The following is a 21,385-nucleotide window of genomic DNA, read 5'->3' on the forward strand; positions in this document are numbered from 1 at the left end:
ACAAATTAGACGCCTATACCCAGTCACCAGAGCAATAAAGCATGTATAAGCAATAATTCAGTCATGCCTATAGAATGTCTCTTTATGGGTGTTACCAGGACACATGCTCTGCAGTACAAAAGAAAGCAAAGTACCTCCCACTGCCTAGGCCACTCCCCCAGTGCTACTTCTATCTGGTGGTGTCTATTCGCAAGACCAATCAGTAAATGCCGCTGAATGTATACTCTTTATGAGGACGCGGGGTAAAAAGTCCAGAAAGTCTACTACTTACCAGGACGAAGGGTATATGGTGCACATTTCCTGCCATTTACCAAGACGCCCACACATGAGAGGGCCTTCAAGGGAACTAGTCAGCAGTACCGATTGTCCTGGTGAATAGTCCAGCTTTGCTACAATCTACCAGAACAAAGGTAAATAGTACAGAATCTCTAGTATTGCAAGGGCAAAAGATAAATAGTGCAGAATCTCTAGTATTGCAAGGGCAAAAGAGAAATAGTGCAGAATCTTTGCTATTTACCAATGTGCCCTGGATGCAGCCCTGAGATACTGTTTCGAGAGCAGCCAGACATCATTCCCCCACCCGGACCGAATACCAGTTATCCTGGTAAATAGTGAACATTTGCTACTATTCACCAGGACGAAGGGTAACATTCTCTGCTACTTAGCAGGACGTCGGAGAAGCAACTACGGTAGAATCTTAGAGGGGAGCTAGTAAGCAGGAACCATTTTCCTGATAAATAGTACAGTGTTACTACAATTTACCTCGATGAAGGCTAAATAGTGCAACATCTGTACTGTGTACCAGGGCAAAGGGTATAAATAGTGCACATTTTATTCTAGTTATCAGGACACCTTAGAAGCAGCTCAGACTCTTTGAGGTGAGCCAGCCGTCATTACCCTTTGTCCTGGTAAATAGTGAAGTTTTGCTACTCTTTAACAGGATGTTGGATACAAAGTGCAAATTCTCTACTATTTAGAAGGTCGCCCTGGATGCAGCCCTGTGGAAGTCTTGCACAAGTACTTGTCAGCAGTTCCATCCGCCTGGGGCCAGATTATCAAAGATTTGCACTTGTGCAAAAAAGTGGAGCAAATGAATTTAGCACCAATCTTGCTGCTTTGATAATAGAGAATGGAGCAAACAGATTTCGCCACAATGGGTATTCTCTAAAAATGGTTTCACCTGGGGAAAATTGGAGCAGGCTGTTTTTATTTACTATGTTTTCTGCGTAACATGCAACATTTATTTGCATGTTATGCAGCAAACATAGTGAAAAAAGAAGCCGGATTGATTCTTGCCGTGTGCAAACCTTTTTGGATAATATGGATTGTGATGAAATCGGTTTGCTCCGTTTTGTTTTATCAAAGCATTCGCTCACTTATTAGCACCAGTGCAAATGGTAGATAAGCTGGCCCACCGCGCTGCATATTTGTTGGTTTTGCTGCCTACAGAGGGAAACCAGAGTAACGGGCATGTGCCTGTCACGTGTCAGTACCAGCAGTGCAGTGTTTGTGTGTTCAGACCACAACTATCACAACACAATCAACACAGAAGCGGTCTAGCCTCGCGCTATCTGATCCAAAGACGCCATTTTAGATAAGCAGAGCTTATAAAGAGGTTTCAAGGGCAGAGCCTTTGATGAGTCAGGCTTCTGTCAATGTATCAAGGCTTCAGTTGTGCCATGCTTTTCCCTTCCACAAGGAATGACGTATGCAAATTAAAGTTTCTGGGCCATTCAGAACCTAGATCCAAGAGCCAATAGAAAACAATTGTACTGTTTCTGTTAATTTAAACTGTATCATATTTCTACTTATTAAATTGTGTCTCTGGTTCATTGTTTTTACTTAATTCATTTTCTGGATGGTAAGTGAAAAAAATGTCTGTTTGTTTTAACATCCAGAGGCTGATTCATGGAATTTGTGCACCGAAAAACAGGGATTTGTGTGCTGAAAAACGGGTATTTGTGCGCCATTCTGCCCGCAAATCCCTGTTTAACAAATGGGGATAAGCGGGCAGAATGGCGCACAAATCTCTGGTTTTCGGCGCATAAATGCCATGATTAGACCCCTAAATGTTACTGTAAATCATAGTCCCGTACAATGTACCAACAACCGTTGGCCAAACGTGTGTTCTGATCATTACTTGCAAAAGCTCTTCAGACCTGTGTTAAAGCGCCCTGAAGCCAGTGAGATAGCTAGGTTTGCCAGCACGGAGGTAGTTTGGAGGGTCTGGCTTTTCTCCAGAGGATGCCTGGCATCAGTTTGCAGGTCTAGTTCGAGGTTAATAACTGAAGGTTTTTAAACATGCCCAGACAGACGCATATCCAGAATACCATTACATCTTGTCAAACAAAACACAAATGATGTTTGGACACTTTAATAAACCTGGTTAGATTTGCCTTAACTGGGCAAATTCAGTGTTCTGGTTTCAAACTCTGAGGATTCAGATCCTCCAATTGACAGATTTAAGTGATGGATTGAAAGAAAATGTCCAGCAGCTACCCAACAGCCTCGGCCAATGAGGTTTATTTATTTTATTTATTTGAACATTTATATCACGCACAAAACCCAGAGGTATCCAGGCGCTTGAACTTAAGAAATTGGTTACAGGCAGATAATTCACTTATACATCCTTAGTTGGTTTACAGGCATAGCATGTGGTCCAGTGCATAAGTAAAGGTTGTATCATATATTCAAATCAGGCATAAACATACATTATTTAAAGACTTTCAGGAGATGTACACCTGTTTACAAAAATTTGCCAACCCTAATGTGTTGCAAGATCAACATGCATTGCTGGTGTCTGCAGATGGCACCCTTAGTTAGATAAAGGCTTTTTAGCTTGGCTTGGTGACAATTAATGTTTGTTTGTTTATGTTTAATCATTTATATTGCGCGCCAAGGTACCCGAACGCTTAAGGGCACAAATAAAACAAAGACCAAAAAATACAAACAAGTCTTACATAAAACAAGGAACAAACAACAGGGTAAATAAAACATCCAAGTACAAAAACAAACAGCAGCATGTGAAAACAAGGAGTTATGGAGGACTAAAAAAATCAGTTGTGCATAAGGAACGATAAATAAAAGAGCCCCCCTAAACAGCGATGGGCATCAAATAATCAGATTACAGCTGGAAGATCCTCTAGAAAGATATCTACACAATTTTAAGAATGCAGGTAAAGTACTAGACCCAAAGCCCACTAGGACGCAGTCATTATTAGATTACGAGCTAATGGGCATCTTGATTGAAAAGCATAGTTTTTACTCTTTTACGGAATTACCACAAGGATGCGTCAGTTCTTAGTGTTAACAATAAGATGTTCCATAGTTTGGCTGCGATCACTGGGAAGCTGGATCTGCCAGCTTTCTGTCTGCTATATCTCGGTGTAGAGATTAGGTTGGAATAGGAGGCCCGGGTTGCCATAGCCTTGCTTGTTCTCCTTTCGCAGGTGCCATCAAGTAAAAAAACGAGTTGACCGTTTTACTGAAGGGCTCAGTTCAGCCCTTGAGGACAGTAAGGCCCACGCCAGATGCGTAGAACAAGGCATGTTTTGTGTTAGAATTTTCTGATCCACGAAAAATACTCAGAAGATAATGTCATGCTTCAAATGAAACAGCGAGCATACTTTTGGAATTAAATTGGAACCAGGCCTTAATACTACCATGCAAGGCCACCATCTCAAATGTGCCTCTGACACTTTAAAGAAGTGGAGTTTACCAACCAACGGGATCAATATCTTTGTGAACACCTATGGTGCCGATTAAAGTCTGAGCATAAGATTTGAAACAGTGACATCGAGGAGCCTACTGCAAACCATAAAAAGAAGTTTCGGTGCAGGCCTATTTGCACACACGCAATGTCATCAATTCATCCGGACAGACTAACGACCCAACATGCTGAGAAGTCTCCATCGAACAGGGGGCGATAGCTGATGTACCGATTCTGTCTCTTCAGATCCAATATAGGGTGGACTTGGTGTCCTCACCAGAACGTTTGCAAAATACTCCCACCTTCCTAGAAAAGACACATGAACAATGGCTCTCTTTTTGGGGAGGCATCCCCTATTAATACTCTGTTTTTGGGGGAGGTATAGCCTATTACTACTCCCTTATTGAGGAGGCATAAACTATTACTACTCTGTTTTTGGGGAGGCATACCCTATTACTACTCTCTTTTTGGGCAGGCGTTTCAGTCCAGGCTTATAATGCAAATTGCTTCGTCATGTCTTTGGACATGGGTGTTGCCCTTATGTATCCTTATGTCACCTGGGATCGACAACTACATACAACATCTCTTATGAAATTAGTTTTGTTGAGACAAATTAAGTTGGATCGGTTACAGGTCTTTCCCGAAGGGTTCCGTCTTTGTGATAGGGATGGCAGAAAGGCTTCTGGAGGGTCAATCTTCAGAGTTTCCTTAGGCTCAGCTGTACTCTTCCAGTATTTCCTCTCCTTGCTCTGGTGGCTCTAAAGAAAACAGAACAACGTTGCTATCCTGGCCTGCTTTTTTATTCTCTGCTTTCCTTCTTGATAGGTCTTGACTGGGGCTTGTAGTCAGTTCTCTCCTCTTTCTCTCCTACCCCATTCACTGTTGGATCCAGGCCCCACCCACCTCCACTTTGCAGTTCCCAGCCCCCTCCCCAGTTGTTGTCTTTGGGGCTGCAAAGGTGCGGGCTCCAACCCTTCCTGTTACATTGGGGAATACTGGAAAGCAATTATTTTGGGCATTTCATAATCCCACTTGTGGACCGGGTGGGCCTCTGTCCCATCCATCTCATTGCGGGGGCCAGTGTGGTCTGTGGAAGCTGCATCCTGTGTATGCCCGTCTTCTATTGGGGGGGTGTATCCAAGTAGGATGCCCCTCGTTCCTGGTCCGCCCCATTGTTCTTTGTCTACCTGTTTTGGCTCCCCCCTTACCCAGTCATTCTCCACCATCCTCCCAAGGTGGAAACATCCTCTGGCAGGGTGTGCTTCCATGTTCTCAGTATGCTTCTTTTTGCTTTGGCCTACCCATCTTGGGCCTCTTGCTCCTCACAGTACCCTTGCATCCGGATGGTTTCTATGAATTGCAAGGCATAGCCATTGATAACAATTTCCTGCACCCATGAAGCTGCAATATCCTCCCTTGTTCTTCGGGATTGAGGGATTCTGCCACAACTGAACCCTCCTCTCGGTCTTCAAGCTCAGCTTGGGAGGAGGGCCGGGGAGGTTGGGGGGGAAAGGCATTGGCTCTGCCATAAAAAGTGTTTCTTACTTCAGGTGAAGTAACCTTACAGGTGGACTTCTAGCAGACCTCAAGAGATGATGGTCATCTACCCCTGTAAGGCCTGCCCACGATCGTTAAAGGACTTAATAAAAAATGAGCCCAACCTGGGAGCAAAATGACAAGGGCCCAGAATAGGTCATTTTTTCAAGGAGGCTCTTTAAGCAGCTTCTGCTTTAACTGGAAACAGAGAGCAATAATTAAACTGGCTCTATGTTTTAATGTCGTCTGACAACGATTGTGTACTAATAGGTTAGTTGCAAAAGACTGTTTCCTTGCAGACCAACTTTGTTGTGTGTCTTTTAATACACACCTCCAAATGGCTGTCTGTCCATGGCCATAGGTTTTGAAGCTTGCTGCCCACTTGGAAAAATGTCCCAACCTACCATGCCACACTCCCTTGTGCATTTCTCCCTATATGACCATCCAGAATTCCAGCATATCGAATGCCCTCCCACCCTCTGCACCCCATGCACAGTACCTAAAGGGAAGGAACACCCCCACAAACCCCTTCTCATTTCCACTACCCAGCTACCATTCAAAAAATCTTCTTACTTGAGCAGGGATCAGCTCTGCACTCCCTTCTGGCTGCCTCAAATCCAGTTCAGAGATATTCATTATTTGAGGGGAACACGCCACGTACCTGCGTCTCCTCGCGTTCAAGGAAAGTCATTCCCTGGGCTGCTGCTATACCAAACAAGCTTACATTGAAAATTGCTGTTGCTTTAAAATATAAAAACTATACAGATGTTTCTCCCTTTCTTGGTCGAAGTGGGTGAAACTGTAAACAGACTCCTGACTGCTGAAGTTTGATGCTGTGCCCTTCCCAAACATATAAAAATGGTGATTTTCAACAGAACGTCTCTCTTTTCAGGATGGCCTATTGATGTAATGAGCTTTGTGAAACACTCTTTGGACTGGAGACCTGTTGAATCTCCACCCAACACTGCACCCCTCAGGATGTCATATCCAACAACGCAGGCATGTTTGCTCCCTCTTGGTAGGACATGGACAAAGAATGGAAATCAGCCAGCATGGGCTGTGTCTCTTAAGCTGAATAGGATCCAGCTTTCACAATCATGTTGATGCAGATTACATCCTCTAGAGCACACTTCCAGTTTTGTACTTATAGAGCACTTTGGCCAATGTGCTGTACAATTGATTGAAATAAATGGTATTAAAATGAGTAACATCAGTAGGCAATTAACATGCCGTTAAAAATGAATGAGAAGATAAGTTGTCAACGAGGCAAGAAGAAACAGGAGTAGGTGGAGAACATATTGATAGAGACTGGTTGTTGCATAATTTTGGGGTGAAAAGAGAAAATGAACAGAAACAGAACTCAGCACAAGGAGGATGAGTAGCAGCCAAAAGAAAGCGAGGAATAGCAAAGTGTATGACAAGGACAATATACTGCAAACACGGAAGAGATATAAGGTGGGGAGAAGGTCCATGAAGACACTTAAAGACAATACTTACAAATGAAACTGGAGCTGGGCAGGAAAGGAAAGCCAGTGAAGAGCAGCAAGAGGGGGGGGAGATGCAAGGGCGAGGAGGAAAGAGACCAAAAAGATGAATAGCAGAATTGCAGCTCGACTGACGAGGGCAAAGAGTATCGCAAAGAAGATGAAAGTGACAGATGTGGGTAAGAGAAGAAATAAGAGCAGACCAATAAAGAGATGGGCCAAAGATTGGATGAGTAGAAAAGAATAGCCATTGGCATAAGAATGGCAATGAAACCTAAATGAGAATTTCATAGTTGAGAGGAATCATGTAGATGGAGAACAAAATGACTAAACAGAACGTTGTGGCATAAGAAAGTGCAAAGGTAAAGAACAAGAAGAGTCACCAGGCGAAGAAACGGAATAGAACTAGTTAGAGAGATAAGAGGAAAGCCAAAAAAGAGCTTAGCCAGGTCTGCCAAGAAATGATGGGGACGAGGAGGGCTTAGAATGACCCACTGTGTCACAAACTGCAGCTAAATCTCAAAGAATAGGAAGGGAATACTGTTTAGGATGATGGAAAGGGGTATGGAAAGTTGTAATATGGCAGTTTTTGTGGAATGGGCAGGATGAAAGTCTGATTATAATGATTGTAGGAGAGAATAAGAATGAAGATAGAAATATAGTTGTGAACAAGCTGCACATTCAAGAAGTTTAGAGGGAAAAGGAAGAAAAATAGGACGATGATTGGAAGCAAGAGATGGACCAATAGCTGGTTCCTTGGGGATTGGGAGAGTATTAGAAGATGCCAGCAGAGATGTAAGAAGAGAATGGAGAACTTAGATGGGAACTAAGAGACTGTTCCCTGAGAGTTAGGAACTGAAGGAATTGTGTCGGCTTTGGGGTTGTTAAACTAGAGCAGCAGGCAAGTTTGGAAGGAGGAGAAAAAGATACAATGGTGACAGGAGAAGGAGACGAAAGAGGAGAGGCAGATGAGAATGAGGAATGAAGATTGTCAATTCTAAAGTAAAGTAGGAAGCAAAGCCAGAAGTGGAAAGAGACGAATGTAGAACAGGATCAGAAGGGCAAGGAGCCAGGGCATTGTTAAGAAAATACGATAAATAGGTAGTCTGTAAAAGAGAAGCAATGAGAGATTGATAAATGAGTTGTTTTTGTTTAGCTCTGAATATTTCAAGGACATAGGAAGCATGAAGAGAAGAGAATACCTCCAGATAAGAAAGGGAATGAGACTTCTTTCAGTGATGTTACAGTTTGCAACAGAGGTTACGAGAAGACTGAAGCGAGAGGGTAAAACAGGTTTTGGGAGGCTTGTCAGAAGAGAGTAATAAGAGAATTAAGAAAGGTTGCAGAGGAATAAAGAACAGAGGAAGAATCAAGATGCAGAAAACAGAATTCACAAGAGCAGGAAGAGATGGATGGACATTATTAGAAAATGAAGAGGCATAAAACACATGGTGATCCATATGTCAAAAATGAATAGGAAGAGGGGGAGGATAGGAAAGATTCTGAGAGAAAAATATAAACATACGGTCAGCCAAAAAAAAGAAAATCATAGACAGAAAAAGAAGAATCAAACGCACTGGTGGTAAAATGAGATCAAAAGAAGATTCAGAAGGAGACATGGGAAGTTGGGTTTTAGGGAAAAATTGTCTGAAAAGGCAACTTTCCCTCTATTTTTGGAACCCCCAAACATTTTGCTTTTGTTTTAGCATCCTGACCTGACTTTTGCCAGTTGAGCACAGCTTTCAGTTGCACTCCCCTGGGCCTTTGCCTAGTTATGGGGAAACTGACATGTACTTCAGGCTGTCAGTACTGAGAAACCTTGTTTCTCTTAACCGTCTGACTTTGTTGCCACTTTTGGTAACATTTTAACATTGCACAAAGTACATTACAGTACCGCACAATGGGGTCCTTGTATCTTCTGGCCCTTGTCATCCACTAAGGATTTTTTGGTGACTGAACAATGTGCATAGGATTGGACTGGTGGCAGCACAAGCTTCTTCATGTATTTTTATAACTTTTGACAGAGCCATACTGCACTTGCCACATTTGGTTTGTGACTGTGGCTAGTGTCCATCATGGCCATACCACAAAGTCTTTTGTCTACTCCTTTGGCCATTTTGTCCATTGGCCTTCCCTTGGTGTTAGTGACCCGGGCCTCCCTTATTTGGGCATGCAGTTGCCAGCGAAAGCTGCTTCTTTTGCACCCTCCAGCAGGTCACGTGTGTGGGTACTGAGGAAGTGGGCTGGGAGGGCTGGGACAGTCTGTTCCCAAATTCCAGACTACTGGTGCCAGGATGTCTGATGTGTACGAGAGCATGAGAGCCACAGTGGTCCCTGATTGGACTACTGCTGGCGTGCATGAGTGGGGCAGATCTCCTCATTGGTCGGCGGGGTGCAAGCACTCACCGGACTTGTGGATATGAGGAGGGGACCTGAATTCAGACCTGCAGCTCAGCACCAGGTCTGAATCGACCTGTAGAAGGAGCCAAGTATCCAGAAGAGACGAGCAGATCCAAGTACTAGCCAGAACCGCGCTGAGGAAGGTTGGCACCCTGAGCCCGGTATTGTCCCGATAGAGCCCTGCTTTGTGCTCGCTTTCTGAAGACCTTTGAAGGTGCTTCAAAACTTTGGAGTGGTGGGACCAATCACCATCAACGCCTCCTGGTTGCCCTGCTAACAAGCTTGTTTTGAAGTGTTCCGGAAACCACTTACCAGTGGCCCCTGGTTCATCCATTGCATTTCACGCACAGATGATCCGTTGTGGTCCTCTCTTCGGCTAGCCTCTGCTTCCTAAAGTCCTCCAAAAGTTGTCAATAGCTTTGTTCATCGCAGAAGATCCTCCACTGACTCTTGGAACCCATTCTCATCCTTCAGAACCCTGTCCCTAACTTTGCCAGCTCCTTAGAGAAGTACTCTTGTGTCTTTATACACGACCAAGCGCTTTTATACACGCCTCGAACATTGAGCACAAGGCTCCATTCATCGTAGCGTTGGACTTCTAAAGTTAGGGTTTTTCATTTCTGAAGACTCTCTATGCTATAAAGATTACCTTCCCTTTTCCCTTACAGGTATTGGTGGAGTTTCCAACTTTACTGGATTGACTCCAATGACTGCGTATATTTTACATAGTGTGTTTCTTGTGGGGTATTTTCACATTGCTTTTCATTATACATTTGTGTTTATTCTTGGGCCTAATAAATAGTATATTTTCATATACTTCTGTCTAATGGTGATTCTTGGTGTTTCACTGTGTGTACTCACCAAAGACCTCCGATTCCCCCCACTCCTCCTGAGACTTAGCCTTGACTGCTCTCCAAGCTACCGTGAATTGGTCTGGCAATCTACCCAAAAGTGTCCCCTGTTTCACTAACAAGGGTGGCCTCCTAAACTTCTGTTCTCCAGAGCAGAGTTTAGAAATCCATTCTAACAAATTGGTGTACAGTGATGGGATAAGACCTGAGGTACTTTGGTGTTGCACACTAGTGTAGTACCTGAATTATAGTTACACAGTAACACAGTGGCTTTTGTTAGCTAGTAATTGTAAACCACATGCTAAACTTATAAAATGGAATCAGTCACTGCTATTAATTTAGGTGCTTCCAAGTCTGAAAGCTGTGTGTTGAGAGAGGTATCACGACCTCTGGCACAAAAACTGAACTGATCCAAAAGATTGTAGATTGGCAGGAAAGTAGAATTATGCCTCTCCCCACATATGATAGTGCAGAAGGTGCTGGGGCTGCTCCCAGTTACAATCATGATATGGCTGTTGCGGCCATCATAGAGAGAGAGGATGCAGAGGATGATGTTCAATCCCATGTGTCATCTGTTTCCTCTGAAGCTGAGGCTGTGTTGGTACTCAAGAGACAAAAGCTTAGTTGTAGAGAAAAGGAACTTGAGTTCAACATGGCTAATCTGGAGATGGAAAAGATGGAGAAACCGAAAGATAGGGAACATTAGTTGGAGCTTGCCAAGCTTCAATCTGCCAACATCTCCCCAAGAGGGTCTGGGAATGGTTCTGGTCCCTCCTCACATCTGTAAGGGAGGAAGGGTCTCCCAGTCCCCCCTTCATTCCTGAGGACGCACACAAAATGCTCATTTCAGGGTTGACAGCGCACCTCTGGCCAAGGTGTGAGGTAGCCATTGAATGATACAAGACTGTGCAGGGCCTATGAGCCACGAGACTCCATTTTGTATGAACTGCAGACTCCATTTTCTATTAGGCAGCACATACACACTGGATGTGAACATGCACCTCTCCCCTTCTCTTGCTGCGCACAGCCAGGCTTCTACCCCCCCCACCTCCTCCCCTCTGCCGGCTCCACGGCTGTTCTGTTCTCATTGAAGCTTGGGCACAATTTGTTGCAAGCTAACACTGTATCTCTCTTCTTCCTCCGAGATCACTGTCCTGTGGGTGACCTGGCTAGAGGCTGGCCATAGAAAAAGCATCCATCTCCACAAATCTGCCTCTGCTCTGACAAAACCCCTCCTTGAGAATGATGCACCTTGAACCCCCTAACCTTATGTCCCTTTGATTATTTCTTTTTTTTTAAACATTTATTTTATTAAGAGAGCAGGTTAGCATTCAGACCGTCCACAAAAGAAATAATTTGACAAGGTATTGAGGCATGTACAGTATTGGCACATATATACAGAGTAGCAAGAAAAACACATCAAACATCCCACATCATGGCGAAGGGAGAGGCGTAGCATCCTCGTCCGGTATCTGGGAACACAAATAAATACGCAACAGCGACCAAATGTCTTTGGGCCGACACTGTGTCGGGACCGATAAAACAAAGTTATTCATCGTCGTTTACCAAACATAAGTCTTTTAAGAAATTGGCTCTGGATGGTGCAGTTGTAGACTTCCATGATTTAAGGATACAGCGCTTGGCGACAACACATGAAATATTAAATAAACGCCTCGTAGTTTCTTTCACCTTACCAATGTCACCAAGCAAGTACTTTAAGGGGGACAGGGTCGCCGGAATTGATGTTATGTCTTCGAGGAGTTCTGCCACCTCCCGCCAGAATTCCATAATCAAAGGGCATGACCAGTACATGTGGTAGGGGCTAGCGTTTGGTGCATTGCACTTGGGGCAGGCTCCCGTGCAACTCTCAACAAATTTGGCCAGTCTGGCAGGGGCATAGTGGAGCTGATTCAGAACTTTAAACTGGATCAGCCGTAGCCCCGCGTTCATAGAGACGGATCTGGTGAGTTGACAGAAGCGTGACCACCGTATTTCATCAATCTGAGTGCCCGTATCCCGCTCCCAGGTCTCTCTTATCGTATTATGTGACGGGGAGTGGGTTTGTACTAGTGAGTATACCAACGAGACCCCTTTATTGTGACTATTAGGGGATACTATTGCCCTAATACATTCATGTACCTGGGGTTCCAACGGGAAAGATGGCCATCTAGCCGCAAAAGCAGTTTTCATATGATGATATTGAAAGAGTTTAAGTGGGCCTCCTCCCACCATCCCGATGAAGTCAGTGAGTTCACAGAATGTGCCATTTGGGAACATGTCCCTTAGTGTGAATAACTTGTTAGGATCCCAGGATTGTTGAATGGCTTTATCAAATGTTGGGGATATACTCGAGAAGTTCCACAGGAGGACCTCCGGGTCATAGGGGGTCTCAAGGCCTAATCTGTTATATATCTTGGCCCAGGCGCGTATGGTTGTATATACCGGGTCAAACAGGCATGTGTCTCCATAGACAGGGTTTAGAAGAAGTGATCTGATGTCATTGGGGCGATCAGCATGTTTCTCCATGGGGATGTGGGGAGATGTGTCATCAGGGTCAAACCAGTGTTTAACAAATTGAGCCTGTGCAGCCAGATAATATAGTTAAAAATCTGGCGCACCAATGCCATCCCGTGAGAATGGTTCCACCATCTTATCCCACCCCAATCTGGCCGTCTTCCCATTCCAAACGAAATTAGAGGCGAGCGACTTGAGTTTCATGAAAAAGGACTTGCCGGGCCATATCGTAATGTTGTTAAAATAATATAAGAGTTTGGGTAAGACTACCATTTTGAGAATAGCCACTCTACCATACAAGGACAAGGGAAGGCTAGCCCACGTTTGGAACTTGGTCGTCAAACTCAGTAACAGTTCACCATGGTTCTGTGTATATAACAATTGTTTGTCCCTGGCCACCATAATACCCAAGTAACGTACTTGAGTCAGGGTGGGCCTAAGCCCAGCAATTGCAGCAATGTTACCCGTACAATCCGTAAGGGAAAATATTTCGGACTTGGGAACATTGATTCTGTACCCTGAATATTCCGAGAACTCATGTATGTCCGACATTATGTGCTGTACGTTCTCTACTGGGTCGCGGACATATAGCAGGGTATCGTCAGCATATAGTGAAATGATCTGGGGGTGGGGCGGTCATCCTAAGCCCTCTATGTGAGTGGTTCTGGCGTATATGTTCCGCCATGGGCTTGATAGTAAGTGCGAAAAGTATAGGTGAAAAGGGACAGCCCTGCCTGGTACCTCTGTAGAGCCTAAACGAGGGGGACAAAGTGGCGTTGGTCAGAACCTTAGCAGTCGGGTGAGTGTTTAGTAGCTGTACGCATTTGATGAAGTATCAGCCAAAGCCAAATCGTTCAAGCACCGGGAAGAGATAAGACCAGGACACGGAATCGAAGGCCTTCTCGGCATCAAGGGCCACCACGGCAGCCTTTGTTGTGGGATCAATGTGTGCCATAACATTAAACAAGCGCCTCAGGTTGAGAGCTGTAGATCTAGTTGGTATAAAGCCCGCCTGGTCTGGGTGAGCAAGGATAGACATGTACGGCAGGAGCCTAGTGGCTAACACCTTGGCGAAAATTTTCGCATCAGTATTAATCAAGGAGAGCGGTCTATACGAACCCATGTCATTTGCAGGTCTATGGGGTTTCAGGAGGACAGTAATAATGGCTTCGCGCATCGATTCTGGAAGGTTCCCTTGATCCATCGCCTCCTCCCACACCTTTAACAGTAGGGGGGCTAGTTCAGTCCTCAATTCCTTATATAGTTCCACGCTAAGTCCATCCGAGCCGGGGGCGCGGCTCCCTGACAGAGATTTAATGGCTTCTACGATTTCTTCAATAGTGATGGGCTGATCCAGTATGTTACGGGTCTCAGTGGTCAGTGTAGGGAGGTCTAGGCTATCCAAATACCGGAACGTGTCTTCTTTACTTTTGATGTCATGATTGGAATAAAGGGAGGAATAAAACTCAGCGAAGGTGGAATTAATGTCTTGCTCCTTATTAACCAAAGCCCCAGTGGGTGTCAAAATACCAGGGATTGGGCTCCGACGTCTATCTGTTTTAAGCATGGTGTATCTACGGGCCTTGGCAGGCACAGCCATGTATAAGACTTCCCTGCTGGCTAACGCGTTGAATTCCTTCAACGCGACATGCATTTGCGATAGTGTTGCCTTGTCCTGTGTGGCGCTATATTCAGTTTGTAACAGGCCTATTTTAGTTTCGACTGCGCCCAGCTCCCGTCTTACAGCTTTAAGCATACCCGTGGACTTGCCTAGGATAGTACCCCGGATCCAGAACTTGAATGCCTCCCAGAGAGTAGCATAAGTGGTTACCGATCCCTCATTTATTTCAATAAATTCCGTGATCTCAGTATGGAGGGCTTCGCAAATATTAGTGTCCCTGAGTATGGCGGGGGGCATTCTCCACCTTCTAACTGGAGGAGGGGCATCACCCAGCTGAATGCCAAGTGTTACTGGTGAGTGGTCAGATAGGGTGCGGGGGTGTATTTCACAACTGGTGACCATGCCGGCCAGGGGTGAGCTAATGAACCAGTAATCGATACGTGAATGGGAATCATGGACAGAAGAGTAAAAGGTGAATTTCCTCTCAGTAGGGTGCAGTGTGCGCCAAGCGGCTACCACATCCATCTGTTCCATCAACTGCCGCACAACCAATGCGGCTCTGGAGGGGTCCCTGGGGGCAGTAGAGGACCGATCAAGGGACTGGTCCAAAATAGTATTGAGATTGCCGCCCCAGATTATCAGTGCCTCCCCTGACGTAGTCAGCATATCAAGTATCGTACAATAGAACTGTGGATCGTCCACATTTGGCCCATATGTATTAACAAGTATTAATTGGTATCCCGCCAACTCCCCCCAGACTAGTGCATATCTGCCAAGCAGATCTATTTTACTGGAGTGGTATTTAAAGCACAGCTTGGGGTGTATGAGGGTTAACACTCCCCTAGACTGTGTTGAGTATTCCGTGTAGTATCTCTGGGGGCCCCATCTTGGCAGGAATGCAGAATTGACATTACCCAGTGCGTGCGTCTCTTGAATGAAAAGAACATGAGGATCGTGGCGTTTAACATATGCTGCCACCTTCCTCGCCTTCACCGGGTTGTTAAGCCCGCGAATATTCCAGGAGAGTAGCTTGACTTCTAAGCCCCTATCAGCCTGTGCCATACCCGCATGTTGTAAAAATCATCTGTCCGTAGCCTCGCCCCTGTCGCAAGTGATGCGGCCATTCTGCCATGCAACTGCTCTCTGATTTTAACAATCAAACTCCTTTAAACAGAAACTCCCCAAAGCATCCCGATCTGACACCAGGAACCCACAACATCTGCCCCAACTTTGTCCCACCCACCGCCCACATCAACTGCGGAATATTGGCCCACTCAATAACCGTGGTCGAGCTTGTTTTGGCATTGACCAAACCTCCGGCCGAAGCCAACCTTGTATTCGAATGAAACCCCTTCAGGTGGTCCAAATTTCCACACCAAGAACACCCATTTCCAACCCCTCTTACCTCCCCCCCACCCTCATCATCACCCCCAACTTGACGCTGTACCCAAAAACAATCGTGGAACATTCCTGGGGTAGCCATGTTGCCTCACATGGCCGCCTGATTGGCTCCAATCTCCAATAGTCACATGGAATGGAGCCGCCCTGCTTGTAGGACCCATAAGGCTGCAGTGGATACTACATAAGGATACAGACCAATCCGGTCGCCGAAGATCCCTAGTCCTCGGGTCTTGGTCTATTGTTCTGTGCCGGCCTGCCCCCCCTCGGGGGGAGAGGTATGGAAGTCTCTATATACTGTGTGGCCTCAGTCGGGGGTTCGAAAAAATGCGCCCTACCCGCATGTTGGATCCTCATCTTTGCCGGGAACATCAGAGCATATGGAATCTGGCGGTCTCTAAGGAGTCTCTTGGCTGGTTCATATGATCGCTTGCTCGCCTGGACCCCGGCAGAAAAGTCTGGATATATATGTATTCGGCATTCCTCATGTTGAAGCGTACCAGCCTCCCTGGCCAGCCGCAGGATTGTGTCCCTATCTCTATAGTTAAGCAGCCGTGCAATTATTGTGCGAGGGGGAGCACCTGGTTTGGGGGCCGGGGCAAGAGTACGGTGGGCTCTCTACCAAGAAATGTTCGAAGAATGACTCAGGACCGAATAGTGTTTTAAGCAGTTGTTCAAGTTGTTTCTCCATTTGGCCATTCCCAAATGACTCCGCCACGCCGACCACACGGATGTTATTACGTCTTGATCTAGATTCAAGATCCTCGCATTTATGTTGCATTTTAGTCATGGCTTCCTTAAGCTGAGCGATGTCACGACCATGTTGTGAGATAGCGTCTTCGTTACTACTAATTCTATTTTCTGCATCAGTGACACGTATGCTCTCTTTTTCAACTCTTGCCTTCAGGGAGCCAATGGTAGACACTATATCGTCCAGTTTCATGTTCACTGCTCGGAATCCATTTTCCACAAGCATGGTCAGCTTGTCCTCCCGTCCTTCAATGTCTGAGGTGGGGTTTCATTAGCGTCAGCGTGCACCTCAGTTATGGCGTCCGGCGCCTGGCTGCCGGTAAATGCATCCATAGGACCCTTCCTCTTGTTACTGGGCGTCTTGCCTCCCTTCCCAGCCCTGTGCGGCTCGCCCATGGTGCCAGCCCCGGCACGTTGTTTATGGATATTCAGCGAAGCCATCTGGATCAGGACGACAGAGTTTGCCCCTGGGGCAACAGGGGTCCTCCGCCTCACCCCCCTTGCTCCCAAGACGTCTGTAGATTTTCCAGCAGGGACCCCAGCACCAGGGCACCAAGGCCCAATGTTAGGCACCAGCGATGGATATTTTCTCCCACGTAGTTAGGTGTCAAAACTCAGGGCGCGCCACAGTTTACGCCAAAGAGGGCCTATATAGATGACTGGGTGTCCACCAGCGCGTGGGGTCGTCCAGGCCACCAGCACAGGGCTTCATGCGCTAGGGCGACTGTGCCTGAAGTCGCCAAAGGTAGTGCAATCTCCTGCGTATGTGCAACCACGACAAACAGATAGTTCTGGATGGGGACCGGGAGGCAAGGACTCCGCAGCAGACTACACGGATGTAGGGCGTGCAATGTAATATCAGGAGCAATGTTGCCCGCTAGTAGGGCTTTTCCTTCAGTCCCCCCTCACTGGCACAGGGGCCCCTCACCTCCCGCTGTTTCACGAAGCCGTGGGCTTTGGCCTCCGTAAATTTATGTAATGTCTTAGCGGGCGTGGGCCCGCACGTAACACAGAGACCGGCTTCCCGTCCACCGGGAGTGTCGGATCACTCGGGGCCAATTCCTCCGCGCCCCACGTGCCGGCTCCCTGCCACGGGCAGCCGCGTAACAGGATGTCACCGCCGTGTCTAGTGGCGTCTCCGCCGCAAATTCCGGGGTGTGGGGCCACAGAAGAGTAGCGGGTATCGTACCTGAGGGCGGCACAACGTCTCCCCGTCTTCACGGCCGAACAGCTCTCAGTCCGCAGCTGTTCAGCGTGGGCGCGAGTCAGGCGCGGGCCGCTGACAATGGCCCCGCCCCCACTCGGCCTCCTCCTCGCCAGAGTCCACGGCTCCGCGTTGCCTCTGCCTGGAACTCCGAGCCGGATCGCGCTCCCAACACCAGTCAGGCCAAATTCAGAGCGGCGTAACTTCGGCGCCAGAGACCGATTTCCACCAAGATTTGGAGGCGTTGGGGACCAGACCTTGGCTCGTCTACACAGCCATTTGTGGGTGCTTAGGTGGCTCCAAAACGGATGTTTCTGGACGGATCTTGTACTGGAGCAGGAGCTCAGGATTCAGGCGGCCATCTTCGTCGTGCGCAACAGCGCCCCCTGTCCCTTTGATTATTGATGTGTAGTGCCCTGTCTTCTCCTACCAATGAGCAGCACGTATTGTATCCCCTATAGCACACGTCATCGATGACATGTTTTTGTAATATAATGTGTATTTTCTGTTGTTTGGGCAGAGCGCTCGGAGTAGCAGAGTTCTCTGTGTGCCCCATTTAACTTTATATAAAGACATCTCTTTTACTCACTCGCAATTGTCCTGGTCTCATTCCCTACTGGGGTGTGTCCATTGGTGTCTTATTATTTGGTTATTTTACTGTAAGAGTGGGGAATGCCAGCTTTCACATCCTTGATTTCCTAAAGATCTGCTCTGTGTGTATGATGAAAAAAATGACATGGGCTGGCTGACTGTGTTTGAGTATGCATGTGAAGTGCAAGAGGTAAGTAGTAGAGGCTGGCAAGATTGCATGATTACTCAGTAGACTGCCAAGTGCCAGTGTGGAAATCTCTCAAAGACTCAGAGAAAACATTTTGCTAAATTTAAGCAAACCCTGATCTTAAAGTTTGGGAAGACACCTTTGCAATACTTGAAAAGATTCAGGGAGTACAAAAACAGAGAAGGTAGTTCTTGGGTCCCATATGTTCCTGAATCTTTATAAATCTTAACTGGTTGGTTGGAAAGTTATAAGGTCACCATGTTTGAAGCATTATCATTAATTTCGTCATGCTGGAACATATTTTTGCCTCTGAGCTTAAGCAGCATTTGGCTGACTCTAAGAAGATAGATCCTAAGAAGCTGGACACTGCAGCAAACTTATGGGTATTCCACAAGGTGTTCCATAAGGACAAGCCTGATTCTGTGAAGCAGGGAGAGGGAAAGAAGCAAAAAGTGAAGGAGGGTGGTACATTTGAAAAATCCTCATCCCAACAGTGCCATACAAGGTTTAAAAAGGGTACATCACACAACCATGTACAGGGTAGAGGGACTAATCATCCCAAGCACAACTCTGGTTATTCTAAGCCTCCCTATGTCCCAAGACCCAGTGGATCCTGTGTGGCTTGTGGAACCAATGACCATGTGCAGTGGGACCAGAGATGTAAGGTCAAAACCTTGGGGTCTATTCTGCGAATCTGGCCTTCTCTCGTGATGAGTAAGAATTACTCACAGGAGCATCCTTCTCTTCTGACTCCTTACCCTGTGGGATCAGATCAGAAGTAGTCTTAGTTTCCCTGGGATCCTGGGAATATAGAGTAGCTGAGGCATTTGCCTCCATCCCTGATAACACAAAGCATGACTTCAGGAATCGTGTCATGGTAAATGGTGTAGTAACCTCTGCCATTAGGGACACTGGGGCCAGAACCGTAGAAGAATACACTTTGGTAAACCCAGATGAGCTAGCCAGAGCTCTGTTGGGAAATGTTATCAGAGACCTAGGTCTGGTGGACGATACAGCAGAACGACCCTGCACTAGGTCTCAGACCAAGGCTGCCCAGGCCAAGCCCAAGGCTGAACCAAAGCCAAAGGGGAAACCCCACGATAAAGGAGTAAAGAAACCAAAAAGAGGGAAAGAGAATATTCTCCCAACTCACCTACCACTGAGGTGGAGGCAGTTGGCCAAGCCCATGAACCAGACGAGGAACGGGGGCTACCTGAAATTCTCAACCCCCATAACCATCCTGGACTGCAGAGCTTGCATGCTGAAGGTGGTCCTGACAGGGCTGAGTTTAGTAAGGGCCGACATGAGTGCCTATCTTTGGAAGGCCCAAGGAGACAGCCCTGTTCCCAGCTTGAGGGTGAACCTCCTGGGAAACAGAGTTTATTGGGAAGGTGGGCTCCTATATAGCGAGCCCACAGAGTCTACTGAAGGAGACAATATGAGGTTGGTGGTCCTCCTTCAAGTGAGATCCTTCCTCCTGCAGTTGGCACATGAGGTCCCCCTTGCAGGTCATCTTGGCATCAAGAAGACTAAGGAGCGGTTAGCTATGCACTTCTACTGGCCCAAGATGGAGGCCAGATAGAAAGCCACTGAAGGAGTTGTGCCACTTGCCAGATGTCTGGAAAACGTGGTGCAACAATTCAGGCTTCATTGATATCATCCCCTGTAGGAGGCGTACCATTTGAGAGGGTAGTGTGGGAAATCTGAAGGTGTCTCACTCGCTAGTCCCCAGGGATCCTTCATCCAGGTGGCCAGGTCATGGCCATCGCTATTGGATCCTGTTTCTTGGTGTGGACCAGTGCGGGAGGATCACCTGGATGGGGGTCTTCGGGGAGTGGAAGTGGGACACCAAAGGGTGAGATGCAGTACTCCTTTCCTTATGCCACCTTTTCCCCATCCTACCCCGTAGGATATTTAGAAGCTCTAACCCCAAAGCCCCCTTTTCTTACACAAACACTTTCTGACACCGCGAAAGACAACGGACTAACACCAGAGCCCTTTACCTGACATGTACCAACACAAGGGTCAGGCAGAGTCAGGCAATTGCCGATAACTACACACACCTGACGGCCCTTTACCCTTCCCCACAGGGATAAAAGGCAGAGCACAAGAGCACACTTTGAGCAAGGCCGAAGGCGCGAGGAAGCAGCTATTCCGGGGCGGCAGTTCAAGTGAAGGAAAAAGGCGGTGGAAACCGAAAGGACAACAAGGAAGGTATAGCCCTTGCCCTTTTCAACCAGACCCTCAAAGCATTAGGTGAAAGAAACGTAAGACCGGGAATTGCAGCTGGCGATTGGTGTGGTAGATGTCAACGGTACACGGGGCCCTCCGACAGAGATAGCCAGGAAAGGGAAAAGAGAATGCCGCTGTGGTACCGTCCTTGACTCCAGCGGAAGAAAAGCCAATGCGTTCAGCACAGCCGGTGAGTTGGAGAAAACTGATAGTCGACCGGACTGTGTTCAGCTCAAGGTTGCAGTGTTAACATTTGTGTAAAGGAAAGAAGATAATAGACAAAGGTCTTTTTGTGAACAAGTGAGGCATTAGGGTTAGAGTGGTCCAGCGCCACATAAGCGCTCGTTCGAAAGACTAACGCCCTACTCCAGAACAAGGATATGTTAAATTGAGAAAATGGCAAGAACCAAGAGGCCTAGGTGAAGCCGTCATGAGATGTCAATGTGGTCATACAAGGGTCGAGTCAACCCCCCTGTACAGTTGAAAGTCTTTGACATGTTGTGAATTGAAAGGCTAAAGTGAACTGCATTGTGGAGACAAATGTGAACCCGACTGAGGGATGTCCACAGTGTGATGTTGGTGTCATGCCTGCTGGACATATCTCTGGACCAGGAACGACCTCTCCATACAAAATGAGTTACGCCCATAGAACCACTAGACCATTCTACTCAAAATGGAGGTTGTTCGATGCATTGCCCGGAAAACGACGTCTGCATTTTTCACGTTGTTAAAATTCACGTGACTTGGTTCCGTCACGTGTATCACGGCAGTGTGTACATAAGCAACGTGCAAACTCTGATCGCTGCTTCTGATTAAGTCAATTTTGGCGTTTTGTAGCTGAACTCCGGCCCTGCGTTCTCGCATTCCCTTCAGCAACTTCTTTGGCCTTTTTTGAGCGTGCTTTCCTC

The 21,385-nt window shown here is 46.8% G+C and overlaps 1 protein-coding gene across 1 annotated transcript in view; it reads right to left on the reverse strand.

The window, feature by feature from the left end:
• The window catches only part of LHFPL5 (LHFPL tetraspan subfamily member 5), a 106,604-nt gene that overhangs the window by 37,823 nt on the left and 47,396 nt on the right, over positions 1-21,385 (reverse strand). The gene's annotated exons all lie outside the window — the stretch shown is intronic.

Source organism: Ambystoma mexicanum, chromosome 13, assembly GCF_040938575.1.
Source record: "Ambystoma mexicanum isolate Mex_15411 chromosome 13, UKY_AmexF1_1, whole genome shotgun sequence".
Classification (NCBI taxonomy): Eukaryota; Metazoa; Chordata; class Amphibia; order Caudata; family Ambystomatidae; genus Ambystoma; species Ambystoma mexicanum.